This window comes from Cynocephalus volans, chromosome 13 (genome assembly GCF_027409185.1).
Source record: "Cynocephalus volans isolate mCynVol1 chromosome 13, mCynVol1.pri, whole genome shotgun sequence".
Lineage (NCBI taxonomy): Eukaryota > Metazoa > Chordata > Mammalia > Dermoptera > Cynocephalidae > Cynocephalus > Cynocephalus volans.
In genome coordinates, this window is record NC_084472.1 from 9,675,909 (window position 1) to 9,699,955 (window position 24,047).

The 24,047-nt window shown below is 37.7% G+C and overlaps 1 long non-coding RNA gene across 1 annotated transcript; it reads left to right on the forward strand.

Annotated features, from left to right (window-relative positions):
- Positions 1-782: 782 nt before the first annotated feature.
- On the forward strand, positions 783-23,898 carry LOC134362003 (uncharacterized). The gene is made up of 4 exons (XR_010021514.1): positions 783-980; positions 4,713-4,763; positions 7,205-7,351; positions 23,201-23,898. It is a non-coding gene; the product is annotated as an uncharacterized LOC134362003 (long non-coding RNA).
- Positions 23,899-24,047: the final 149 nt, after the last annotated feature.

The following is a 24,047-nucleotide window of genomic DNA, read 5'->3' on the forward strand; positions in this document are numbered from 1 at the left end:
CGTCTTACATTCTTGGCATTCCTGGCCATAATCCAAAATGTAAGCCCTTTCTGCAGGCTCAGTTTTGAATTTTTTCCTGGACTTTCACTTCGCTAACCCAGTCTTCCGCTGTTCCCCATCCTACCTCACGTTTTAACAATGCCCTCCGGAATGCCTTTCCCTGGTAAACAAAATCCCCTAAATCGTTAACCTCTTTGAAGAACGTTCCTCTACTTCCTGATTTTGACTGAATCCTTGATCTGCGGACTCTTCACAGGCCTCCTGTCCCGGGGTTTTCTGCTCATTTCACTTATTTCTACAGTGGGACTCTGGCTCCAGGAGTCCAATTCACTTCAGTTCCTGCCCTCTCCCCCCCACGTAACCTGCTTCTCCACGGAGAACTTTCTGACTTTTAATATTTACTCAACCTCCACCAATCTTGGTTTTTTTATCACCCCAAGCCTGTTCCACCTGTGAAATCTTTCATCAGTTTGGCCACTACTGTGGATCCTTTCCTCTTCGACCTCCGTACACCCTCGCCTTCTCCCTCTCAGCTCCATCCCCCGCGCCTTCACTTTCCAGCTACTGAGCCTGGACTCTTTAGGTCCTCCCTGGCTTCTCCCTGCTCTTTGGAGCAGAGCTCCGTTCCCGAGCACGTGCGCGGTTCCACTTCTCCCCTCGCTCCGCTCCGTGGGCCTATCCAAATGTTGGCTGACACTGATTCAGGGCTGAGGGCTGTGGATGGCATTTTTGACTTTTTCATTTCTCCTAATTTCCACTCCTTCACGACGAGTTCCCCTACTCCCACTACAGCACAGCTACACCCAGTCTTGGCGAGTAGGCTCCAGCCCGCGCGTGCTCGCTGAGGAGGCGCGGGCCCGGCGGAAGCCATGTTTGTGGCGCGCAGCATCGCGGCGGACCATAAGGACCTCATCCACGATGTGTCTTCCGACTTCCACGGCCGGCGGATGGCGACCTGCTCCAGCGACCAGAGCGTCAAGGTGCGTGTGGCGCTTTCGGGAGGGCCGAGCCTGGAAGGAGGGGCGTGGGAAGCGGCGCGGGGGACAGGGACTTGCTCCGATTCCAGTGTACGCTGCCGGAAAGGAGGCCTGGAACCTTGGGGCACAGCGGGCAGACCCCAGCCGGCCTACGCCGCCCTCCCGGCCAGCGCATTGTGAGGTCACGGCTGCCCGCGGGACCGCGCTCCCGTGCGCCTGCGAAGGGCAGACGGTCTGGCACGTGCGCGACCGCCGCCGGGTGCTGGGGGGGCCTGGGAGCCGATGGTCCGGGGGCGCCTGGGGCCGGCGCGCCAGGGCGCTCGGGCTCTCCTGCTGCCCGCCTGCCGTGGGCTCGTCGCCCCGCGGCGCCTGCCGGTCGCAGGTCTTACGACGCACAAGGTCGACCCCGGCATTTGTGGGGGGACCTGTGGGGAGGCCGCCTTCGTGGGCAGCGTGTCCACGAGTTCTGGTGCCTCACCTGCGTTCCTCACAATCCTGGGGGGCTGTTCTCCACTTGGGGTCAGATCAGAAGCTCGTTTTGTTTCACGAAGAAGAAAAATACAAACCGTTCACATCCAGTGAAGTCTGTACCTGCGATCTAGACATCGGAGTGTTTGTTTCCTAAAGTTTCTGTGAACGTCTGTAGACTCTTGGACAAGCAGAATTTCTATAATATGAGGATAATATTTGGGACTTTGGAGTCTCAGAGAAATGTTATAGGGAAATGATAATCTGAAGATAAAAGCTGGAGAATGGATTATGTTCATTCTCTACAACTCCAAAGTAATTGAAGATATGAAGGACAGTTTTTCCTTTTTCACGTTCAAGTTTGATACCAAAGATTTCTCAAAGATGAAGGTATTATAATAGCAAATTATCCATCGAATAACCGTAGTGTTGTGACTCTTAAAAGGTTTAGTATCATCTTTTTTAAAAATTTGTTTGTTTTTATTGTGATAAGCTGCGTAACCTTTTAAGTGCACAATTCATTGGCATTAAGCACGACGGTCACATGATTGTGCAGCCGTCACCGCTGCGCACCTCCAGAACCTTTTCATCTCGGGTTGGTGAGACCGAAACTGCCCGATAACTCCCTGTGTTGGGCAGCCCCTCCCCGGTAACCTCCATTTTACTTTCTACGAATTTACCTTTTCTAGATACCTCATATAAATGGAGTCATAGAATATTTGTCCTTTCGTGTCTGGTTTATTTTACTTAGTGTAATTTCAAGGATTATCCAAATTGTAACATGTATTAGAATTTCATTTTATTTTAAGGCTGAATAATATTTCATCGTATGGGAAGGAGAGGGAATAGTGAGAGTCTGGTGAATCGACTTAAGATTACAGCTAGATAGGAAAAATAAGTTCGGGTGGCGTGCAGTAGTGCTAGGCATCTATAATTAACAATAATTTATTGTACTCAAATGGCTAGAAGAGAGGAGCTTACATGTTCTCATCACAAAGAAACGAGATATTTTTGTGATGGTGAATTTGCTAGCCACGCTGATTTGATCGTTACATTGTATACACATATCGAGATATAACTGTGGGGCTGGCCTGTTACTCACTTGGGAGAGCAGTGGTGCTGGTAACACCAAGGTCAAGGTTCAGATCACCTTACCACCCAGCGCCCAAAACAAAACAACAAACAAAAAAGAAATATAACTCGACCTCATCAATATGTACAATCAACATGTTTCAATTTAAAAATAAGTTAAAAAATAGATAGTAAAAGTAAATTAAGGAAAGGGGAAGAAAAATTTGGTTGTGTCTATTTACCACATGTTGCTTGTCAATTCCTCCATCCCCCTTTTGGCTCTTGTGAATAATGCTGTTATAAGCATTGGTGTACAAAAATCTGTGCAAGTCCCTGTTTTCCTGTTTTGGGGAAACATTTCAAATATATAATTGTCCTAAATTGGCTGGTATAAAATGTCTAGGTATGTTGATTAAATATATATCATATTCATACTCTGAATGACATCTCAATCAGCTTTATTAATGTACAAAGAGGTTTTGTGGGGTGTCTTTACCCAAAGAGTTTTTACCTGAGGATGAAGAATTATACTTATTTGTATTTTATTATTATTTAATTTGTTTTTCATTATTTTGCAGCCTCATGTCCATTTCTTTCAGAGTACTTTTTCTGACTGATGAGCCATGTGTTTATTTATTCACACTCATGTGCACACATGTATGCATACATATGTACTTATTTGTGCAAGTAATATTCTTTTTATTTACAAAGAGAAAAAATTACTTATAGGTTCATTACTGTCTTAAGACTCATTGTTAATATTTACGATTTTTTTCTTTTAATGTTTTAAATAGTTGTTATGGTAGTGTATATATCTGTAAATTTGCAGCCATGGCATGCAAAATTTTATTGTATTAATTCCAGTATTGCTGCATTGTCTTAATAATTACCATTCCTAATGGCTTAGTTAATGTGTGTTAACAGGCCATACATTTGTTTTCATTATCCACTTAGTACTGGATCTTTTAGCTGATCTTTCAGTATGTAGATTGTGTCTGTCAGAAGTAGTGTTGCCATGAAAATCTTCATTAATTTTCATCATTTTATACATTTTGGGTGATTTCCTTATGCTAATTCCAGAAGAGAAATTAGTGAACATTTTAAAAACTTTTGACAAGAATTGGCAAATTGCTTTTTTGTAGGTTTTACCATTTTATACTGCCAGTGAGAACATTGATTTGATAGCATCATTGTGCACTTTGGGCGTTAGCATTACATTTTTCAGCAGGTTAACTTGGCACCTTGTCATTGTAATCTGTATTTTTTGTGGATAGTAAGGCTCAATATTTTGCTTTAACATTTGTTACATATACAGTTAGTCCTTGTTATTTGTGGATTTGGTATTTGTGAATTTGCCTACTTCTAAAATTTATTTGTGACCCCAAAGTCAGTATACATGGTGCTTTTGCAGTCATTCATGACATATGCAGAATGAAGAAAATTTGAGTCTCAGGACACATGTTTCTAGATGAGGTGGAGAAAGGTACGCGTCTGTCTTCTTGTTTTGGCTCATGCTGTAAACAAGTGTTCTTTTTATGGTCTATTTAGTGCCATGGTTTTTGCATTTTTTGTTCTTTCTGTTGGTAATTTCACTATTTAAAGTGGCCTCCAAGTTTAGTGCTGAAGGGTTGTGGTGCTGTCGAGTGTTCTTTAGCTCAAAAAGGCTGCGATGTGCCTTGGAGAAAATAGATGTGTTAGAGAAGCTTCCTTCAGGCATGAATTCTAGCACTGTTGGTTGTGAGTTCATTGTTGACAAATCACCAATATATATTAAATAAGGTATCTTTAAACAGAAACACACGTAAAACAAATTATGTATTGATTGATGAAAATGTTAGACCAGAGGCTCACAGGAACCTAACCCTGTATTTCCTCTAGGAGCAATGTTTCAGTGGTCAAGGCAGCTTTATAGAACATAACTACTGCAAATAATAAGACTTGATTATAACTGTAATTGTCTCTATTAACTGTTAGAGCTTGGGTTCCTTGATCCCTCAGTGTTTGGCCCAGCGACTGACACATTCAAAGTTCTCAATAAATATTTGGTTGAGTGAATGAATGTTACTCTTACTGGTCGTATTCTTTTGTGACTTTTATGTTCACCTCTTTGCCTGTACGTTGATTTAGTCTTATAGTTTTTTGTATCAATTTGTAGGAATTGTTTGTATAAAATGTCTGCCTTTTATTTTCTTACAGGTCTGACATAAAAGTGAAAGTGAAGATTGGCATTGTACTGCTAGCTGGAAGGTTAGTATTTATTTTTACAATAAATTTTTTAAAAAATTAAAATGTTTACTATGTATTTGGTAGTATCAATGACTTGCTTGTCAGCTTTGAGAAAATCATACAATTTAGTTCTTTTCATGGAAAGATATTTTACATTTTTTCACTATTAAAGTAACAAATACATTTCTGTGAATCTGAGAGTAAGAATATCTGTAATTTCACAGTATTCTAACATGGCTATTTTAGGATTACACCATATTCAGCATATTTCTTACTTTTTCTTTTACATATTTTTAATAGTTTTATTTCTTGCTTTAAAAAAAAAACTTTACTCAGAATTTTTCATTCCTTAAAAGTCATAAATTTTAATGTAGTTTTAAACTTGCAGTTGTACAGACATCACCACAATCCAGTTTTAGAACACTTCCATCAACTCAGAAATTTTCCTTGTGCCCATTTGTATTCGATCCCTCTTCCTACCCCCAAGCCACAGGTGACCATTGATCCATTTCTTCTATAATTTTTATTCTTTTCTAGAAGTTTTATATAAATGGAGTCCTATAATTTGTAGTCTTCTGTGTCTGGCTCCTTTCCCCTAGCATATTTTTAAGGTTCATCCATGTTGTATTACATGTCTATAGTTCGTTCCTTTGTACTGCTGAGTAGTACGTTGTATGGATATGTCACATTTTGTTTCTCCATGTTTTCATTTCTCTTTGGTAGATACCAGGAGTGGAATTTCTGGATTGTGTATCTTTAACTTGCTAAGAAATTGCCAAACTTTTCCAAAGTGGCTGTACCATTTTACATTCCCACCAGCAATAGCTTTCCTATGTCTTTAAAGGCTCTTTTTAAACATCCAATAAATATACCATTTTGCTTAACTGAACATACTGTTTTGCTTAAGTTGTTTCCTTTTTATTGTGATGAACATTTTTGAGCAAATCTTATTCTTTAGATTCTGTTTTACTGGGAATCTAACAGTTTATAAAACCTCTCTGCCTTAGTGCCTTTTTTACTTAATAGACCTGTATAAGTAAGAATTAAAGGTGGAACCAAAAAAACTGGACAAAACAAAGGATACAAAATAAGGGTACATAGTTTTACCTTTGGTTGGTGACATTGCTACCATGAAGAGGTTATCAGATTAACAAGTGTTCTTATGTTGTTGCATGTAAAAAATGTTAGATATACAGAAGTGTGAAACACATTTGTAAATGTAATTGGTGAACTCATGTTTATTTTTAGACAATATTTTTACTGGGAAGCACCTAGCAAATTCTTTTGGTGGTGAAATGCTTTCAGACCTTTTCATCCTTTTTTTTTTTTTTTTTTGGTGTGGTCAACATGAAGAGGTTGTAGAATAGTAATAGACATTTTTCATATATAAAGATAATGAGATACTTAGCTTTTACATTATTTTCTCAGGGTACAAGGATTTGGGTTTCTCTGTATTTGCTCACTGAATGCCTATTTTCCTCAAATAGTCCATTGTCTAAGATCCATTGGTTAAGATCTTTTAAGCATTTTGCTGCTGTAGTTTCTATATACCGTTAGGCTTTTTTTTTTTTTTTAAAAAGATGACCGGTAAGGGGATCTCAACCCTTGGCTTGGTGTTGTCAGCACCACGCTCAGCCAGTGAGCAAACCGGCCATCCCTATATAGGATCCGAACCCGTGGCCTTGGTGTTATCAGCACCGCACTCTACTGAGTGAGCCACGGGCCGGCCTCCGTTAGGCTTTTGAAGCAGATAATTTTTTAAAAAATAGAATGGTGCTTTTTAAGATTGAGCTATAATTTACATACCATTGTGTTCACCCATTTAAAACATACAATTTAGTGATTTTACGTTATTCACAAAGTTGTGCAACCATCACTATTATCTAATTTCAGGACATTTTCATCACCCCAAAAGGAAACCCATTTAGCAGTCACTTCGTATTCTCCCCTCTCCCAGATGCTGGTAACGACTAATGTGCTTTCTGTCTTAATGGACTTTGAAGCAAATAATTTGGATTAATCTGATTTTATTTATTTTGTTATGTGGATGTTTCCTGTAGAAAGAATTTGCGAGTAAAAAAATTGTGGACTCATAAGAATCTCTGTTTCAAAGCTTGGTTAGGCTAAACTCTGAAGCAGGTCTCCAACTGTTATCCCTGGAAGTTGTCAACTTTATCTGAATGGATTTTTCTTTATTAGTAAAATGTTAGAAGAACTTGATTCTAGAAAGGCTGCAATCCTCAGTATAGAATATCCTCGAAAGGTTAAAGAATTCTGGAATTTAACTTTTTAATCTAAATGCTAAATTGATTAGCTTTCTCCTTTAATGAAGTAAAAATATCTGTATTCTCTTTCTTCAAGTAAAAGTTTTTATGTGTGAAATGTGAATGAATTCAGGTTCCCCCCCACCAGAATAAACAGAGATATTGAATATGTGTTCTTTTTTTTTTTTAATTCCCCAGACACACAGTGGATCTGTATGGCGTGTGACATGGGCACATCCTGAATTCGGACAGGTTTTGGCTTCCTGTTCTTTTGACTGAACAGTTGCTGTGTGGGAAGAAATAGTAGGAGAATCAAATGATAAACTGCGAGGACAGAGTCACTGGGTGAGACATTTGTTAGTATTCTGAGGGTGGGGAGGGGGAGACGTGACCAGCCAGGGAGCATTAGTGTCATAACACCGTGCTCTAACTAACATAGCTAACAGGCCAGCTGGAGCATTAGTCCTTCTAAGAATACCTCAGGCACTTGCTAAAATGTTACCATTCCCCTCTAAATTTACCAGTTCCACTTTTCTTTTTTCCATATTTTCCTCAGACTTGTTTTTTAATTTTGTCTTGGGCCTGAAGTACTCGGGAGCACCCATGGCATTGTTTAGTTGTAACTTTCATGATAAATACAGAGTATTTACTTTGTATATGATTTTATATACTATATATTTTATATAATATTAATGTATGATTTATTACTATTTTTTTACTTTTTTGCCTTTTTCTTTTTTGTCTTGTGTCTTTTTGGTTTGTTTTTGGTGGCTGGCTGTACAGGGATCTGAACCCTTGATGTTGGTGTATATGATCATAAGGATATGGTTTTAGAGTACCCTCTCAAATCCTTTAAAAACTTGCTCTGTTTTGTGGTTCCTTTTGCTTTCTTACAAAATGCGCTCTCCTTTATCTGTGCCTACTTTAAGCTCTAGCTCTGCCCTCATTGCATGTTTGAGTTTGGGCAAGAACACACGTTGTGTGCTGCTCAAGTTCCTCGTCTGTGAATGAGAGAACCGAGCTAGGTGATCTTTAAGACCTTTCCAGTGTGTTCATTTTAAGATTATCATCTGTAGGCTTGCTCTTTCCCCCTGTGATTGTTTTTTGTAATAATCATACACATGGTATAAAATTCAAAAGGTATAAAATGGTGCACACAGTGAGAACATCCTCCCCTTTCCTCACCACCTAGGTCTCTCCCTAGAGGCAGCTGCTATTGCAGCTTTTTGTGTGTTTTTCCAGAATACACAAAGAAGACATATACAATGTTTTTTTCTCCCTCCCTTCTCCCCCAACTTCCCTACTAATGCTTGCATGCTATTGACACTTTTTTCTGATGTATTTTTTTTAACTATAGTAAATATATCTAATATAATATTCATCATTTTATTTATTTATTTATTTATTTTGGCGGCTGGCTGGTACTGGGGATCCAAACCATTGACCCTGGTGTTATATAACACTGTGCTCTAACCAACCGAGCTAACCGGCAGACCCCCATTTTAACTATTTGTAAGTGGTGCAGTTCAGTGGCATGAATTACATTCATGGTGCTGTGTACCCATCACTGTTATCTATACCCAGAAGTCCTCATCATCCCCAACATAAACTCTACAACATTAAATAATACCTCCCTTTTCCCCCTCTTCGTAACCCCTGGTAACCTCTACTGTACTTTGTCTATTAATTTGTCTATTCTAGGTACTTGTGTTAAGTAGAATCATACAGTATTTGTCCTTTTGTGACTGACTGATTTCACTAAGCAAAATGTTTCCAAGGTCCATCCATATTCATATATCATGTTCATGTATCAAGCATACATCAAATTCATTCCTTTTTATGGCTGACTAATACTTCATTGTGTGTATGTATACCACATTTTGCTTATCTGTTCATTTGCAGATGGCTGTTTGGGTTGTTTCCACTTTTTGACTATTGTTAGGAACACTATTATAAGCACTGGTGTACAGATACCTGTTTGAAACCCTGCTTTCAGTTCTTTTGGATATATACCTAGGAGTGGAATTGCTGGCTCATATGGTGGTTACATGTGTAACTTTTTGACGTACTGTCAAACTGTTTTCCACAGAGGCTGTACCATTTTACATTCCCACCAACAATACACAGGGGTTCCAATTTTTCCACATTTTTATCAACACATGATATTTTCTGGTTTTTTTGTTATAGCCATCCCAGAGGGTATGAAGCGGTATCTCATTGTGGTTTTGATTTGCATTTCCCTAATGATTAACAAGATTGAGTATCTTTTCATGGGGCTGTTGGCCAATAGCATGTCTTCCTTGAGGAAATGTTCATTCAAGTCCTTTGCCCATTTTTCTAATTGGGTTTTTTGTTGTTGTTGAGTTGTAGGAGTTCTTTATATATTCTGGATATTGATCTCTTATCAGGTACATGATTTGCAAATATTTTCTCCTAGTACGTGGGTTGTCTTTTTACTCTTTTGATAGTGTGCTTTTGTTTTTGGCTTTTGGTTTTTTTGGGGGGGGGGGTTTGAACTGGTTGGTATAGGAATCAAACTCTGGACCTTGGTGTTATCAACACCATGCTGTAACCAGCTGAGCTAACTGGCTAGCCCTATAGTGTCTTTTGATGCACAAAATTTTTAAATTTTGATGATGTCCAGTTTATTTATTTTTTCTTTTGTTTCCTGTGCTTTTGGGGTCATATCCAAGAAATCATTGTCAAGTTTAATGTCATGAAGACTTTCCCTAAGGTTTTCTTCAAGAGTTTTATAGCTGTATTTCTTAGTTTAGGTTTTTGATCCATTCCGAGTTAATTTTTGTATATGGTGTAAGGTGAAGGTCCAAATTCATTCATTTGCATGTGCATATCCAGCTTTCTCAGCACCATTTATTGAAAAGACTGCCCTTTCCCCCATTGAATAGTCTTGGCACCCTTGTTGAAAATCAATTGACCATACATGGAGGATTTATTTCTATTCTATTCCATTGGTCTCCTTATGCCAATACCACTCTGTTTTAATTACTGTAGCTTTCTAGCTTGAATGCTATTCATATGATTTTACAACTCTTTTCTTATAGGGGGAGGAGTTGGTCTGATTGCCTTTGCACTAGAGCCTCCTTAAGACAAACAGCTGCTTAAGGAGAGAAGGGAAATGTATGGAATTAGAAGGAATTTTTCTGGCATCAGTCTGAGGTGTGTCAGTTTAGTATACTATAGGGTGGGTTTAGGAGTTGTGGCATATAGAGAGTTTTTCTTCTAATTTTAAGATATTTATTTGTATTAGTTAAATGTATTGACTTAACTAATTGATTTATTTTTTCAACATTTGTGTTGATGTTACTTATTCAGTGGTGTTTGTAGAAAAAGTTTGCTAAGATATTTGATGTTTACCTAACATTAGTCTTTTAACATTGAGATACCTTGAGAAATATTTTGGTAACCACAGATAGTAAACTATTGATTTTTAAATTTTATTGACATTTTCAGTCAAATATTGTCCTATCTAGGTACCAGAAAATAGCTTTTAAATGTAATGCTGGACTTCTGTGATCATCACAATGCCAGCTTACTACCATTCACTATTAAACACCTTCACTTAAAGGTCAGTAGTGGTGGTTTAAGGAGGATTAACATTTTATGCTTAAGAGAAGAAGTTGTATGCCTTCCATTTGCTGTTAAAGGATTTAAATAAGTTTTACTGCTTGCAGTGTGCTTTCTGTGACAAAACTACCAAAATGAAAATTCTAACATTTTCTGGTTCTGTGACAAGTCTACTTATGAGAGATTACTTACATAATAAAGTTTAGGCTTTCTAAGGTAGACTCTTGGTGCTTTTGCCAAAGATCAGATGGATGTAGGTGTATGGGTTGATTTCTGTGTTCACTATTCTATTCCATTAATCCGTGTGTCTGTTTTTATGGAAGTACCATGCTGTTTTGCTTATTATAGCTTTGTAGTATACTTTAAAGTCAGGTAGTGTTATGCCTCGAGCTTTATTATTATTATTATTTTTTGCTCAGAATTGCTTTGGCTCTTCGTGGTCTTTTGTTATTTCATATAAATGTTAAGATAGTTTTTTCCATTTCTGAGAAAAATGTCATTGGAATTTTGATGGGGATTGCATTGAATTTGTAGATCACTTTGGGTAGTATGGACATTTTCACAATGTTAATTCTTCCAGTCCAAGAGCATGGGATATCTTTCCATCTTCTTGTGTCCTCTTTAATTTCTGTCAACAGTGGTTTGTAGTTCTCATTGCAGAGATTTTTCACATCCTTAGTTAACTGTATTCTTAAGTATTTTATTTTTTTGGTGGCTATTTTAAATGGTCTAACTTTCTTGATTTCTTTTTCTGCATGCTCACTGTTGGAGTATAGAAATGCTACTGATTTTGTGTATTTATTTTGTATCCTGCAACTTTGATGAAATTATTTATCAACTCTAAGAGACTTTTTGTAGAGGCTTTAGGCTGTTTGATGTATAAGGTGATGTCATCTGCAAACAGGGACAGTTTGAGTTCTTCTTTTCTAGTGTAGATGCCCTTTATTTCCTTCTCTTCTCTGATTGCTCTGGCTAGTACCTCCAACACTATGTTGAATAGGAGGGGTGAAAGTGGGCATCCTTGTCCTGCAAAATTTCCCCATTTCAGCTTTTCCCCATTCAGGATGATATTGGCAGTGGACTTATCATATATGGCTTTAATTGTGTTGAGATACTTTCTGTCAATACCTAACTTGTAGGAGAGTCTATCATGAATGAATGTTGAATTTTGTCAATGCTTTTTCTGCATCTATAGAGATGATCATGTGGTCTTTGTCTTTGATTTTTTTGATGTGGTGTATCACATTATTGATTTACGTATGTTGAACCAACCTTGCATCCCTGGGATGAGTCCCACTTGATCAAAGTGTATGATTTTGTGTATGTGTTGCTGTATTTTGTTAGCTAGTATTTTATTGAGGATTTTTGCATCTATATTCATCACGGATATTGGCCTGTAGATTTCTTTTTTATTGTATCTTTGTCTGGTTTTGGTATCAGGATGATGTTTGCTTCATAGAATGAGTTTGGGAGATTGGCTCTTTTTCAATATTTTGGAATAGTTAATAGCAAATTCGTATCAATTCCTCTTTGAAGGTTTGGTAGAATTCTGCAGTGAACTCATCTGGTCCTGGGCTTTTCTTTGTTAGGAGCCTTCTGATAACAGCTTCAATCTCTTTTATTGTTATTGGTCTGTTCAGATTTTCTACATCTTCATGGCTCAGTCTTGGTAGTTTGTGTGTGACCAGAAATTTATCCATTTCCTCCAGATTTTCAAATTTGTTGGCATATAGTTGTTTATAGTAGTCTCTAATGATTTCTTGTATTTCTGACGAATCAGTTGTAATATCATCTTTTTCATTTCTAATTTTTGTTATTTGGGTATTCTCTCTTCTTTTTTCAGTTAGCCTTTCTAATGGTTTCTCAATTTTATTTTATCTTTTAAAAAAACCAACTTTTTGATTCATTGATCTTTTGTATCATTTTTGAGGTTTCTATTTCATTAAGTTCTGTTCCAAACTTAATTATTTCTTTCTGTCTATTAGCTTTTGGTTTGGATTTTTCCTGTTTTTCTAGTTCTTTAAGGTGAAGTGTTAGGTTGTTTGCTTGCCATCTTTCCATTCTTCTGAAGTAAGCATTTAATGCGATAAACTTCCCCCTTGGTACTGCTTTTGCAGTATCCCACAGGCTTTGGTATGATGTATCATTATTTTCAATAGTTTCAATAAGTTTTTTGGTTTCCTGTTTAATTTCTTCTTAGACCCATATGTCATTAAGTAGAATGCTGTTTAATTTCCATGTGTTTGTGTAGTTTCCAAAGTTTCATTTGTTATTGATTTCTAACTTTAATCCATTGTCATTGGAAAAAGTCCTGGAATAATTCAACTTTTTTGAATTTGTTGATACTCGATTTGTGACCTTACATGTGATCTATCCTGGAGAATCTTCCATGTGCTGATGAGAAGAATGAATATTCTGAGGTTGTTGGATGGAATGTTTTGTAGATATCTGCCAAGTCCAGTTGGTCTAAAGTATTGTTTAGATCTTGTGTTTCTCTGCTGATTCTTTGCCCAGATGATCTGTCAAATATTGAGAATGGGATGTTCAGGTCCCCTGCTATTATGGTATTAGTGTCTATCTCATTCTTTATGTCTAATCGTGTTTTCTTTATAAATCTGGCTGCTCCGACATTGGGTGCATATATATTTGTGATTGTTATGTCTTCTTGATGGATAAATCCTTTTTTCATTATATAGTGCCCTTCTTTATCTCTTTTTATGGTTTTTGGTTTAAAGTCTATTTTATCTGATATAAGAATAGCTACTCTGGCTCGTTTTTCATTTCTATTTACATGGTGTACCTTTTTCCTTCCTTTCACTCTTAGTCTATGTTTGTCTTTACAGGGGAGTTGAGTCTCTTGAAGGCAGCATATTGTTGGGTCCACCTTTTTAATCCAGTCAGGCAGTCTGTGTCTTTTGAGTGGGAAGTTTAATCCTTTTACATTAAGAGTTGTTATTGAAAAGTGTTGATTTACCTCTAGCATTTTATTGATTTTTGTTTAGATGTCTTAAGTATCTTTTGTTCCTTTCTTTCTGATTTACTGTTTGTGTTCTGTATTTGTTGGTTTCTTGGGGTGGTAGATAAATTTTTTTTTCTCATTATTGTTAGCATTTTTACTTTACTAGTGGATTTTGTTTTTTCTTGAGTATTATTGGCAGCAGTGGTTGTTTTTCAGGTACCAAACCCAGTACTCCCTTGAGAAGTTCTTGTAAGGCTGGTTCTGTGGTAGTGAACTCCTGCAGTTTTTGTTTGTCTGAGAAATATACTATTTGTCCTTCATTTTGGAAGGATAGTCTTGTTGGGTAAAGTATTCTAGGCTGGCAATCTTTGTCTTTTAATATTTTGAATATATTTTCCCATTATTTTCTGGCTTTTAGGGTTTGTGGTGAAAAGTCTGATTTTAGTCTGATTTTGGGACTCCCTAGTAGGTGACTTGACACTTCTCTCTTGCAGCTTTTAAGATTCTCTGTTTGTCTTTGAGTTTTGCTAATTTGACTATAACATGTCTTGGGGAGGACCTTTTTGGGTTGATTATGTTTGGGGATCTTTGAGCCTCCTCAATCTGAAGATCTGTGTCTTTCCCTATACCTAGGAAGTTTTCTGCCATTATTTTGTTGAATACATTTTCAATGCCATTTCCTTTTTCTTCCCCTTCTGGAATACCCATGATTTGTATATTTGAGCGCTTAAGGTTGTCTGTTCTCTCTCTTAGATTTTCTTCAATGTTTTTAATTCTTTTTTCTTTTCTTTTCTTTTTTTTTTTTTGTCCTCCTATATTATTTCAAACAGCCCATCTTCAAGGTCAGAAATTCTCTCTTCTTCTTGTTCTAGCCTGCCGGTTAAACTCTCTGTTGTGTTTTTTATTTCGTTGAATGAGTTCTTCAGCTCCACAAGCTCTGCTACATTCTTTTTCAGGGTATTGATTTCTTTGTACATTTATTCTTTCAGGTCCTGTATACTTTTTCTCATTTCATTGTGTTGTCTCACTGAATTTTCTTGTATCTCGTTTAGTTTCCTTAGAATTGTTGCTCTAAATTTCTTGTCAGTCACTTCAAGGACTTCCTGTTCTATAGGATCTAGAGCTTGAGAGTTATTATTTTCCTTTGCTGGTGTTGTACTTTCTTGATTTTTCATATTTCTGGTATGTTTCCTTTGATATTTAGTCAGTGTGGCAGGAGATTTCATGGTCCACTCCTTCAGCCCTAATGTCTGGCTGGGATCCTGCAGGGACTGCCAATTTGGCATGGCTGCCTCTGTGCCTGTGGGTGGGAATCTCAGGCCTCCCTGGGCTGCAGGGACTGGCCTGGACTGGGAGTCCTGCGATGGCACCTACCCGCTCCAGTGCAGGTGCCTCAGGGTACATGGTCATATTTTTAAATGATTTATTTATACCTCTGGTTCTTGCTATGTTGTCTTTAAACAGTATTCATACTCATTGAAATGAAAAATGAATATAAAGCATTTATAAAACTGTACTTTCCAAGATATGACTAGATAGATATTTATGATAATGTTAATAGTTGTTTTAGTTATGTTGAAAATTATTATAATTTCAAGTAATACATTTATATGTCTACTTATAGATTTATCAATTTTTAGACTATATATTGACCCCCCTTTCTCCTGAAAAACAAGGAATAAGCTTATTTTGCTTGTACTTCACATTGATCCTTCCATTTCCTAATTTTGATGATGTTGCTTGCATACTGGCAAGATTTATGGTATTTATGTTACATTTCTGTAAACATTTAATACATATATAAGTATTTTTGCCTTCTGACTACAGGTTGACTCTAAAAATTAAAAAGCAGCCAGATTTATATTATTAGATTCTGTAAATATTCATTGTAGCTGCAAGTATTATCTATTTCACAAAAACTTTATTGTTTATGTAGAATAATTTGATGTTACCTTCTGATGGATGCTCTATTTTCTTGAATCTTTACTTCTGGCTTGTATTTAGCTGTCACAAGTTTCATGTTGTCTTTTTAAATTTTTATTTTATTAAAAAATAACTGATTATATTTGTGGAGTAGTGTTACATATCAATATACAATGTGTGATGATAATCATATTGTCTTTAATCTTTTATCTCAGCGACACACTCTACAAGTAATTTTTTTCCATATAGGATGGCAAACTTTGAATTCTAGCATATCTGAACATGTCTTGATTTTACCCCAGGCTTAATGGATAGTTTGGCTAGGTTTAGAGTTCTGAGTACAAAGTGAGTTCTAACTTCAAAGATATTGTTCTTGTGTCTTTTTAACTTTGGGTTATGTTAATGAGAATCTGAGGTCATTCTGATGCTGGTTCTTTTGCAGGTAGCTTGTTCTTTCTGAAAGGTTTTAGGATTTTGTCTCATTACATTGAGTTCTGTATATCTTCCTAGTTTGTGTTTGTCATTTTGACAATTGTTTTATGGCTTTTGATAGTTGATGGAACTGAATTATAATGTAGCCACATCTATTAGTCTTTCTTTTATTGTTAGAGTGCTTTTTGTTTTCTGTTTTTTGAGTGATTTTTCCCCTCCTTGAGGCTGTCAAGTGTATTCTAAAAGGTTTTTGGTTTTGCCTTTCATATTTAGGTAATTAAACCTTCTGGAATTGCTTTGTATGGTTTGAGGTAGAAAAAATTCTAGATTTTAACCAGGATGTTTCTGTGTTTTGGGGTTTTATTTTAAAGTTTTTTTTATTAGGGAAAATTTCAGATCCACCAAAAGTAAATAACAGAAGTACAACAGACAGACCCTCACATATCCTTTGCTCACTTATAGTAAGTCAAAGTTACTTGTTTCTTCTCTATATACTTTCCTCATTTCTCTCCCTCCAAAAAAGCAAAAAACAAAACCTGGATTAGTTTGAAACAAGTCCAGATATTTGCTATTAAATGTTGATCTTTTTTGATAAATTCTGCTTGGCACTTACTGGTCTCTTTCAAAATGAAGGCTCTTGTCTCAAATTGGGGATATTCAGTGATTCTTTGATAACTTCTATCATCTCTATTCTGTCTTTCTGGAACTCTTGTTTGAGTATTCCTAGATTTACTCCCCCCCCCCCCCCAGATTTACTTTACAATTCTTTAAAGTCGTTTGGAGATTCACTACTTTATTTCCCAGATCTCCAGATACACATTTTATCCCATCGTTGAATTTTTGGGTGAATGTCAGTCATTTTTAATTGTTAAAAAGTCTTCTTTTTCTCTGATTGCTCCTTTTTTGTACAAATTAGTTTCTGTTACATGGATACAGTATTTCCCTAAGGATCCTAATTAAAATTTATTTTCATTTGTTCCGTGAATTACAATCAGTTCTCATAATTTATAGTAGTCATATTCTGTAAAGTTGATGGGGACACCGAATTAGCTAACACTGCGTACTGAATTGCTCCTTGGGGAATACAGTGTTAGTTTCCCACCAGCCTCTTATCACAACATTTTCGTCTACTGAATATAATGCATAACCTTGTTTTTTGTTTCTGTTTAAGGACAACTTATATAGTATACGAGGGTACTTCAGAAAGTTCACAGTATGTGATTCATATTGAATGGTCCTTTTGATTGCTATGTGGAGAGTTAATCGTAGGGTGGCAAGAGAAGCATGGAGACTGGTCAGGCTTTTCAGCAGGATAGGGTGGTAGTAGTGGAGACAGAAAGATGTAAAATGTTTCATGGTGTGTTTTGGACATAGACATGTTTTTCCCTCAGGAACAGACTACACCAGTAGGTTTTATTTGGCAACAGTGTTTTTATTGAATTTAATTGGCTTCAGGTGGGGCCTGTAATTTCCAGTTGACCTCAGCCCTTACAGTCCTGTTTTCTGACAATATTTGTACCTGAAGGCATTTGAGTTTGAGATCCCTAGTGTGTAAAATGTAAATTACATTACAGAAAGTCTGAGGTCAGAATCCTGGGTGATCCTAATGTATAAGGAGCAGACAGAGGAAGAGGCTATCCGGTGAGATACAGGAGTAGTAATTGTGGAGTGTTCTCCTAGGACACTTGGCTGTGAAGGAAAGGCAAGATGGTGGTGGCAGGATGTGCAAAGGAAAGATCAGGGCAGGTTGTCCTCTGCTACCTCCATCCTAATATGGGAGAGTTTTGAACATGTTTATAGAAATCAGGAAGAGAGAATAGTTAGAAATTCCAGAGAGAGAGAAAAGCTGGGGCATGATCTGAGTAGAGGGTGCTTATATGTTTGTAATGAATTTGCTGTGTATTGACATAGTTTGAAAACATTTACTTATTTATTCACTCAAATTAATTGAGTGTCTCCTTTGTGCCAGCAGTGCAGTAGGTAGGGATGCAGTGGTAAGCCAAAAGGGCAGAGTCCTTGCTCTCATGTAGCTTAGGTTCTAATGTGGGAAGAAACACAAGTAGGTGTGTGAATTATATAGCATGTCAGATATTGCTCAGTACTTTAGAAAAAAGAAAGCAGGGCAAGGGGGTTGGGAGTGCTGTGCCAAACTCTAGGTTGATCAGGCAAGGCCTGACATTTAAGTGAACATTGCTACAGAGACCTGAAAGACGTGAAGGTACAAGATGTGTGGATACCTGGAGCATCAGGGGCTGGGCAGAGGTAAGAGTCGGGGCAAAGGCCCTGGCGGAAACTGCTTAGCACATTTCAGGGACAGCAGGGAGGTTAAGATGGCTGGAATGGAATGAGTAAGAGAGGAGTAGTAGGAGGTGAGGTCAGAGATCATTTAGTCCATTGCTGGGTATCATAAGGATAGCTTTTTATTCTGAATGAGACGGGAAACTGGTGGAGGGAGGATTTGAGCTAAGAGTGATGCTATGTGACTTATCTTACAGGAGTAACTTTATTGTGTGGAGAATGGACTAAGGGAGGAAGAGTGGAGGCAAGAGACAGTCCAAAGGCCACTGCAGTGAGTGTCAGATAGGAGGTGGTAGTGGCTTGACCAAGGTGGCAGCTGTGGAAATAGTGAGGAATGGCAAGGTTCTGGTTGTATTGTTAAAGTATAGTCATTGGAATTTGCGTAGGGATTGCATATAGGGTATGTGTCTGAGAGGGCTTAGTGGAGACTAAGGTTTTCAGCCTAAGCAACTAGGGATTGGCGTTGTCATTTTCTCTGGTAGGGAAGATTGAAGAGCGGGCTTTTCTTGAGGGGGTTGGAATGAGGTGGAGTCAAGATTTGAGTTTTAGGTGCCTGTTAGAAATCTAAGTGGAAATGTCATGTGGACAGTCGAGTATCTGAGGTTCAGGGGAGAGGCCCATGATGGAGGTGTAAATATCACATGGTATTTAAAGGTTTGAAGCTAAGGACAGTTCCTTAGAGAGGGTGGGTAGATGGAAGAGATTGAGGACCAAGCTCTAGAGTCTTCCACTGTGTGGAAGTCCTGGATGGTTCAGGTCCAGACAAGGACAAGGAAAAGAGGCAACTGGTAAAGCCTTAGGAGAACCAGACAGCTGTGTCTTGGGAATCAAGTGAAGAAAGTATTTCCCCAAGGAAGGAATAATCATCTGAAAACCATACTGTTAGGCTGAAGAAGAGGTCCAAAAATTGACCACACTATTCTAGGGTTTGGCAACAGGGAGATCAGTGGTGATGTTGACAAGCATTGTTTTGGTGGGTTGAAAGCCAGATTAGGTGTGTTCAGGAGTGGAACTTTATGGCTAGTCATGGTTTCTCTTGGGGGATTGTGTGGTAAAGCAAGCACAGATAGGAGTGGTGGAAACCAAAGGGGGATAATGGGATGCGAGATAGGGAAGGCTTTTTTAAAAGATGGGAGAACTAACACCATGCTGAGCATGGGAATGATTGCACAGAGAGAGAAGACGACGATGTTTAAGAGAGGGTAGTTGTTGCAGTGGTGAGAGGGTTTTGATCAAAGTGGAGAGTATACTTCAGACAGGAGCATGGGCACTTCATCCATAATCAAGTAAGTTTTTATAGCTCTCTAGTGGTCTTAAAACTTTTTCTACTTTATAGAGTAATTGAATTAATCCATATTACCTAAAATCTATACTTTAATCTATTTTTCATTGGCCCTAGTACAGTCCTTTATTCTTGCCATATATGGTAGGTCTTTGAATAGTCTTACATGCTTTAAGTCCTCTGCCTTCCTGTACTGTTGTTTGATTGTACCAGTCCTTTCACTGGTAGCAGAATACAGTCCAAACTTCCTAATACACCATTTAAGGCTTTTAGGATCTGGCTCTGTTCTGTTATTCTAGTTTAATTTACCATGTTATTTTGTACACTGTTGCCAAAAATACATTGGAGCATTTGTTATTGCCAGCACAGACTTAGCATTTAAGAGTGGATGTTGGAGTCAGACCTGGGCTTGAATCTTACTAATTGTATACCCCTTGGGAAAATTTAGCTAGTTTAGTCTCTGAGTTTGTTTCTTCATCTGTAAAATGATAATACCTACATCATAAGGTTTTCAGTGGATTCAGTGTGTGAAGATCATAGGTATGCAGTAAATTTTGCTTCTTTTCCCCCTTAGCTCATGTTTATTTGTTATCCTAAAAAAATCCCTCATTCCATACTCTGCCTGTAAAACTTTTTCTCATTCTTTAAGGTCCAATTCCAAAATCCTGTCATTTTTTAGTTTTTCCTGACTTATCTTTTTGTTCTCTCCCTCCTTATATGCTTTACTGAATTCCATGCAGTGCTTACATAATGGGCATTCTGAAAGATTTTTGGGATTGAGTAACATCCTGAGTACTGTGATCAGAGTCAAGTTGAACCAAGCACCAGTGTTGGCTTTGTAGGTTCTCCATGGATGGTGTAGATTTTGTGCCAGAGTCATTCGTGTACCACTTCTACCATTGTTGCCTTGTCCATGTGCCAAGTATACTTTATTTAACTTAAAATTTTTCTTTGGATGGGCTCACTTTTTAAACTGTACAGTCATCCTTAAGAATAATCTCTTAAATCAGGGGCTAGATTTTGCTACTTCTATTTTTTCTATTCCATATTGGAATGAGTATATAACTGCCAAACTTTTAAATATGCCCTGAAATCATCTGCATATACCATCAGTGTTATGCCATCTTTGCTTTCTTTACTAGGTAAGTTTGTGGTAATTCGTTTTCCTTGCTACACCAAGCCAAGGGTAAATTAAACTATGTTGTATGTCATTACTATGTTAATTATATGAAGATAAGTTTTAATGTTTGATGTTAATATTCTCAGCTATAAAGTAGCAAAGTATTCTGAGAATTACTTTACCTCAGAATATTTGCCAGTAGTATCCCCTCTTAGTGATGTTCCAAAAGATGATTTTTTCCTAAGATTTATCAGTTTTCTAAGATTTATGAGACCTGTACTCTTAATCATTTGAAGAAGTTTTAGAGTGATGTTTGATTTATAAAATACTTTTGTGAGTGAGATGGAAGATTTTCGAGGTATAGCAGAAGAGTCATTTCCAAGCTTTTTAACCAGTTCAGTGCTTGGTAATACTGGGATTTTGGAAAATGTCACTCTGTCTTCAAATCTTGGCTTGCCTGTTGCTGTTTCCACACTTGCTAGAGATAGGTCCAGCACTGATAATAGGTAAGATATGTTTGGACCGATTTTTTTCTTTTAGATCTATAAAACCTACAACATACTTGTTATTTACGTAAAACTTCTCAGTTAAACTTGAGCTTTTTGCTCGAGATGGCCAAATATGAAAAATGAATATAGAAAAAGATAAAACTTACTGTCTCATTCCCTGTTCCATTGCCTTATCAGTGGGTGGGATTGGGATTTGAGCACTAGTGACCATTTTTGGTCCACTAATTGCTTTTTTTCTGTCTGTAGAGTTTTGGATTTGTATTAGTTTATCCTTATAAGCAGCTGGTAATATAAACCAATTTGTTAATGAAGTTCGAAAGGGGAATTAACCATAAGGGTGTGGGAGTATCTGCTGAAATCAGGGCAGGAATGCAGAACCGTGCCACAAGAAGGGACAGCAGTTGGATCTGGGAAGCAACTAGGACTTGGGTTTCTGTTTTCCCACTATACTTATCTCTGTGTAACTTTCATTCTCCTCCTCCTTTTAATACACTTGTTTTATCTGCTTTTCTGTATTATATTGCATGTCTTTGCCAAATATGCTAAGTCTTTCTTCTAACTACTACTACTTTTTCTTTTTGCATTGTTTCATTTTATTCCTCTAACTTCTTGATCATCTGGAATACAGTGATAAAATAACTGACCGTGTACTCATTTACTAATTCTATCACCTGTGCTATTTCTGGGTCAGTTTCAGTTGATTTTTCTACTTATTATGTGTCACATTTCCCTGCTTCTTTGTGTGCCTGGTAATTTTGGACTGGATACCAGACATTGTGAATTTTACTTTCATGGGTGCAGGATACTTTTGTATTCCTGTAAATATCTTGAATTTTGTTCTGTGGTAAAGTTTTTTGGAACTGTTTGATCCCTCAGTTGTTGCTTTGTTAAGCAGGACCACATCTGTCTTTAACCTAGAGACAATTTTGTCCCAGTTACTGAGTCAAAACCCTTCTGGGTTCTCTATTCAATGGTAACAGAAACTAATAACTTTGATTATTGTTTATCAACCTGAGGACAGGTTGATCTGTGGAACATCCCTTATGCAACAAGTGTTCTACTCATTGCTATGTCTGAGATAAAGATGACTGTGCTCCAACTGCGGGGCTTTAAATCAAGGGAAGGGCAGTGAGCACATGAGCAGGGCCAAGGCAGGCACCTGCCTGAACGACCACAGGCACTTAACGTGTCAGGGGTTGTAAGGTACTAAGCACCAGTACCAGAGAGGAAGAGCCACATTTGGGACCATCCCAGAGGTGGCATTTTAACCTGTATTTATGCTTGAAGAAGAATTGAAATGCAAACGTTTTTCCTTAATTTTAACTTTCCAAAGTCTGTCTGTTCAAATCCTTAGGTTATAGCAGTCAACAAGTGATTTGATATAGCAAAAAATATATAAGTATGTGTGTTTCATGAGCCCCACGATAAAAAGATTTAGAACCAAAAACCTTTTAGCCCTTTCCAGATTAAATGTCATTTTTAAAAGTTACTCCTTTGAGGGGGCTTGGCTGCTTTTAAGTACAAGGTGACTTGAGACTTATTCAGATGCTTCTCTGTGTCTGTCTGCTCCAGTCATGTTGGACACAATAACGTGAGGTTGTGACCTGTGTCCACATCCTAATTGCCACTGTCTGTTCGTCTCAGGAATCCTGGCTTGCATCCCTTTCTGTTAATCCTCAACAGCTGTCATCTTTCCTTCCTCTTCTGCCAGGGACAGTAGGGATAGGGATCATGGGACTCAAGTAGCCATTCTGAGTGCTGCTATAAATTACAGATAGAAAAACAGACTATGTCCCTGTCTTTAATAAATTTACTGAGCGTGATTACAAAAACATATACGTGATGAGCCACCAGGCTCCTGACACTGTAATGTAACAAAAATACCTTCACTCTTGATCTGTGTGAGAGAACCAGTTGGTTACACTCCAACAGTGTTATGTAACCAGGGACAAGGTATCTGCAGTTGTCCACCCTGTAAAATAACTTTGTTGATAAGACAGTCTGTTTCATGAAGAGATATGGGGAGCAGAATTAGAACAGGCGGTACAAATATGGCAAAATAATGGTCATATTTTGTTGCTTTTAGCTTTAGCGAGAACCAAGACCTTTCCCAAAGCTCTAAATCCTTCGAAAAGTTGAGACCATCGATGATTTCAAAGCTGAAGACTTTCCCATTGAAGGGTACGATCCTCACCCAGTGATCAAAATGGAAATGGCTGTTTAGAGTGCTTTCGAAGGAGCTGTTTGAAGGATATTGCCCGACTTTAGAGGGCAGACTGGATGCCCAGGTGGAAGTGCTTTTTGCTCTAAAGGAAGAAGGAACTAGGTCAAAAATCTGTCAGTGACCTATCAGTTATTTTTTTATTTTTATTTCTTTTGACCAGTCGGGATCGCAACCCTCGGCACGGTGTGGTCTGCACCACGCTCAGCCAGTGAGCGCACCGGCCATCCCTATATAGGATCCGAACCCGCCGCCTCGGCGCTACCAGCGCTGCACTCTCCCAAATGAGCCATGGGGCCGGCCCTATCAGTTACTACTAACTTTTAAGGATATTGCCGTTGGCAAACAGAATTGTGCTGGTTCTTTTAGTAATAAAAGGCCTTAAGTTTGATTAATTCACTGAGGTTGTATGAAAATGAGATTATGAATAAAGTGAGGAGAGAAAATGAATACACTTGAAAACATACATGCATTTCAGCCCCACATTTCTGTGATGGTCGGTGAGTTTAAAGAATTACGTGTTATAGCTATTGTATATTGCTGTAATAAAGAAGTGTTCTGCATTTGTCTATGTATTTTTCATTCCATGTTCCTGCCTAATATATAGTTAACCTAACCCTCCTAAGTAATCTGCTGTATTCTTGTTTGGATGCTACTTAAAGGGTTAGAGTAGTTTTTATAAATGCTGACTAAACTATATTTTGCCCTATTT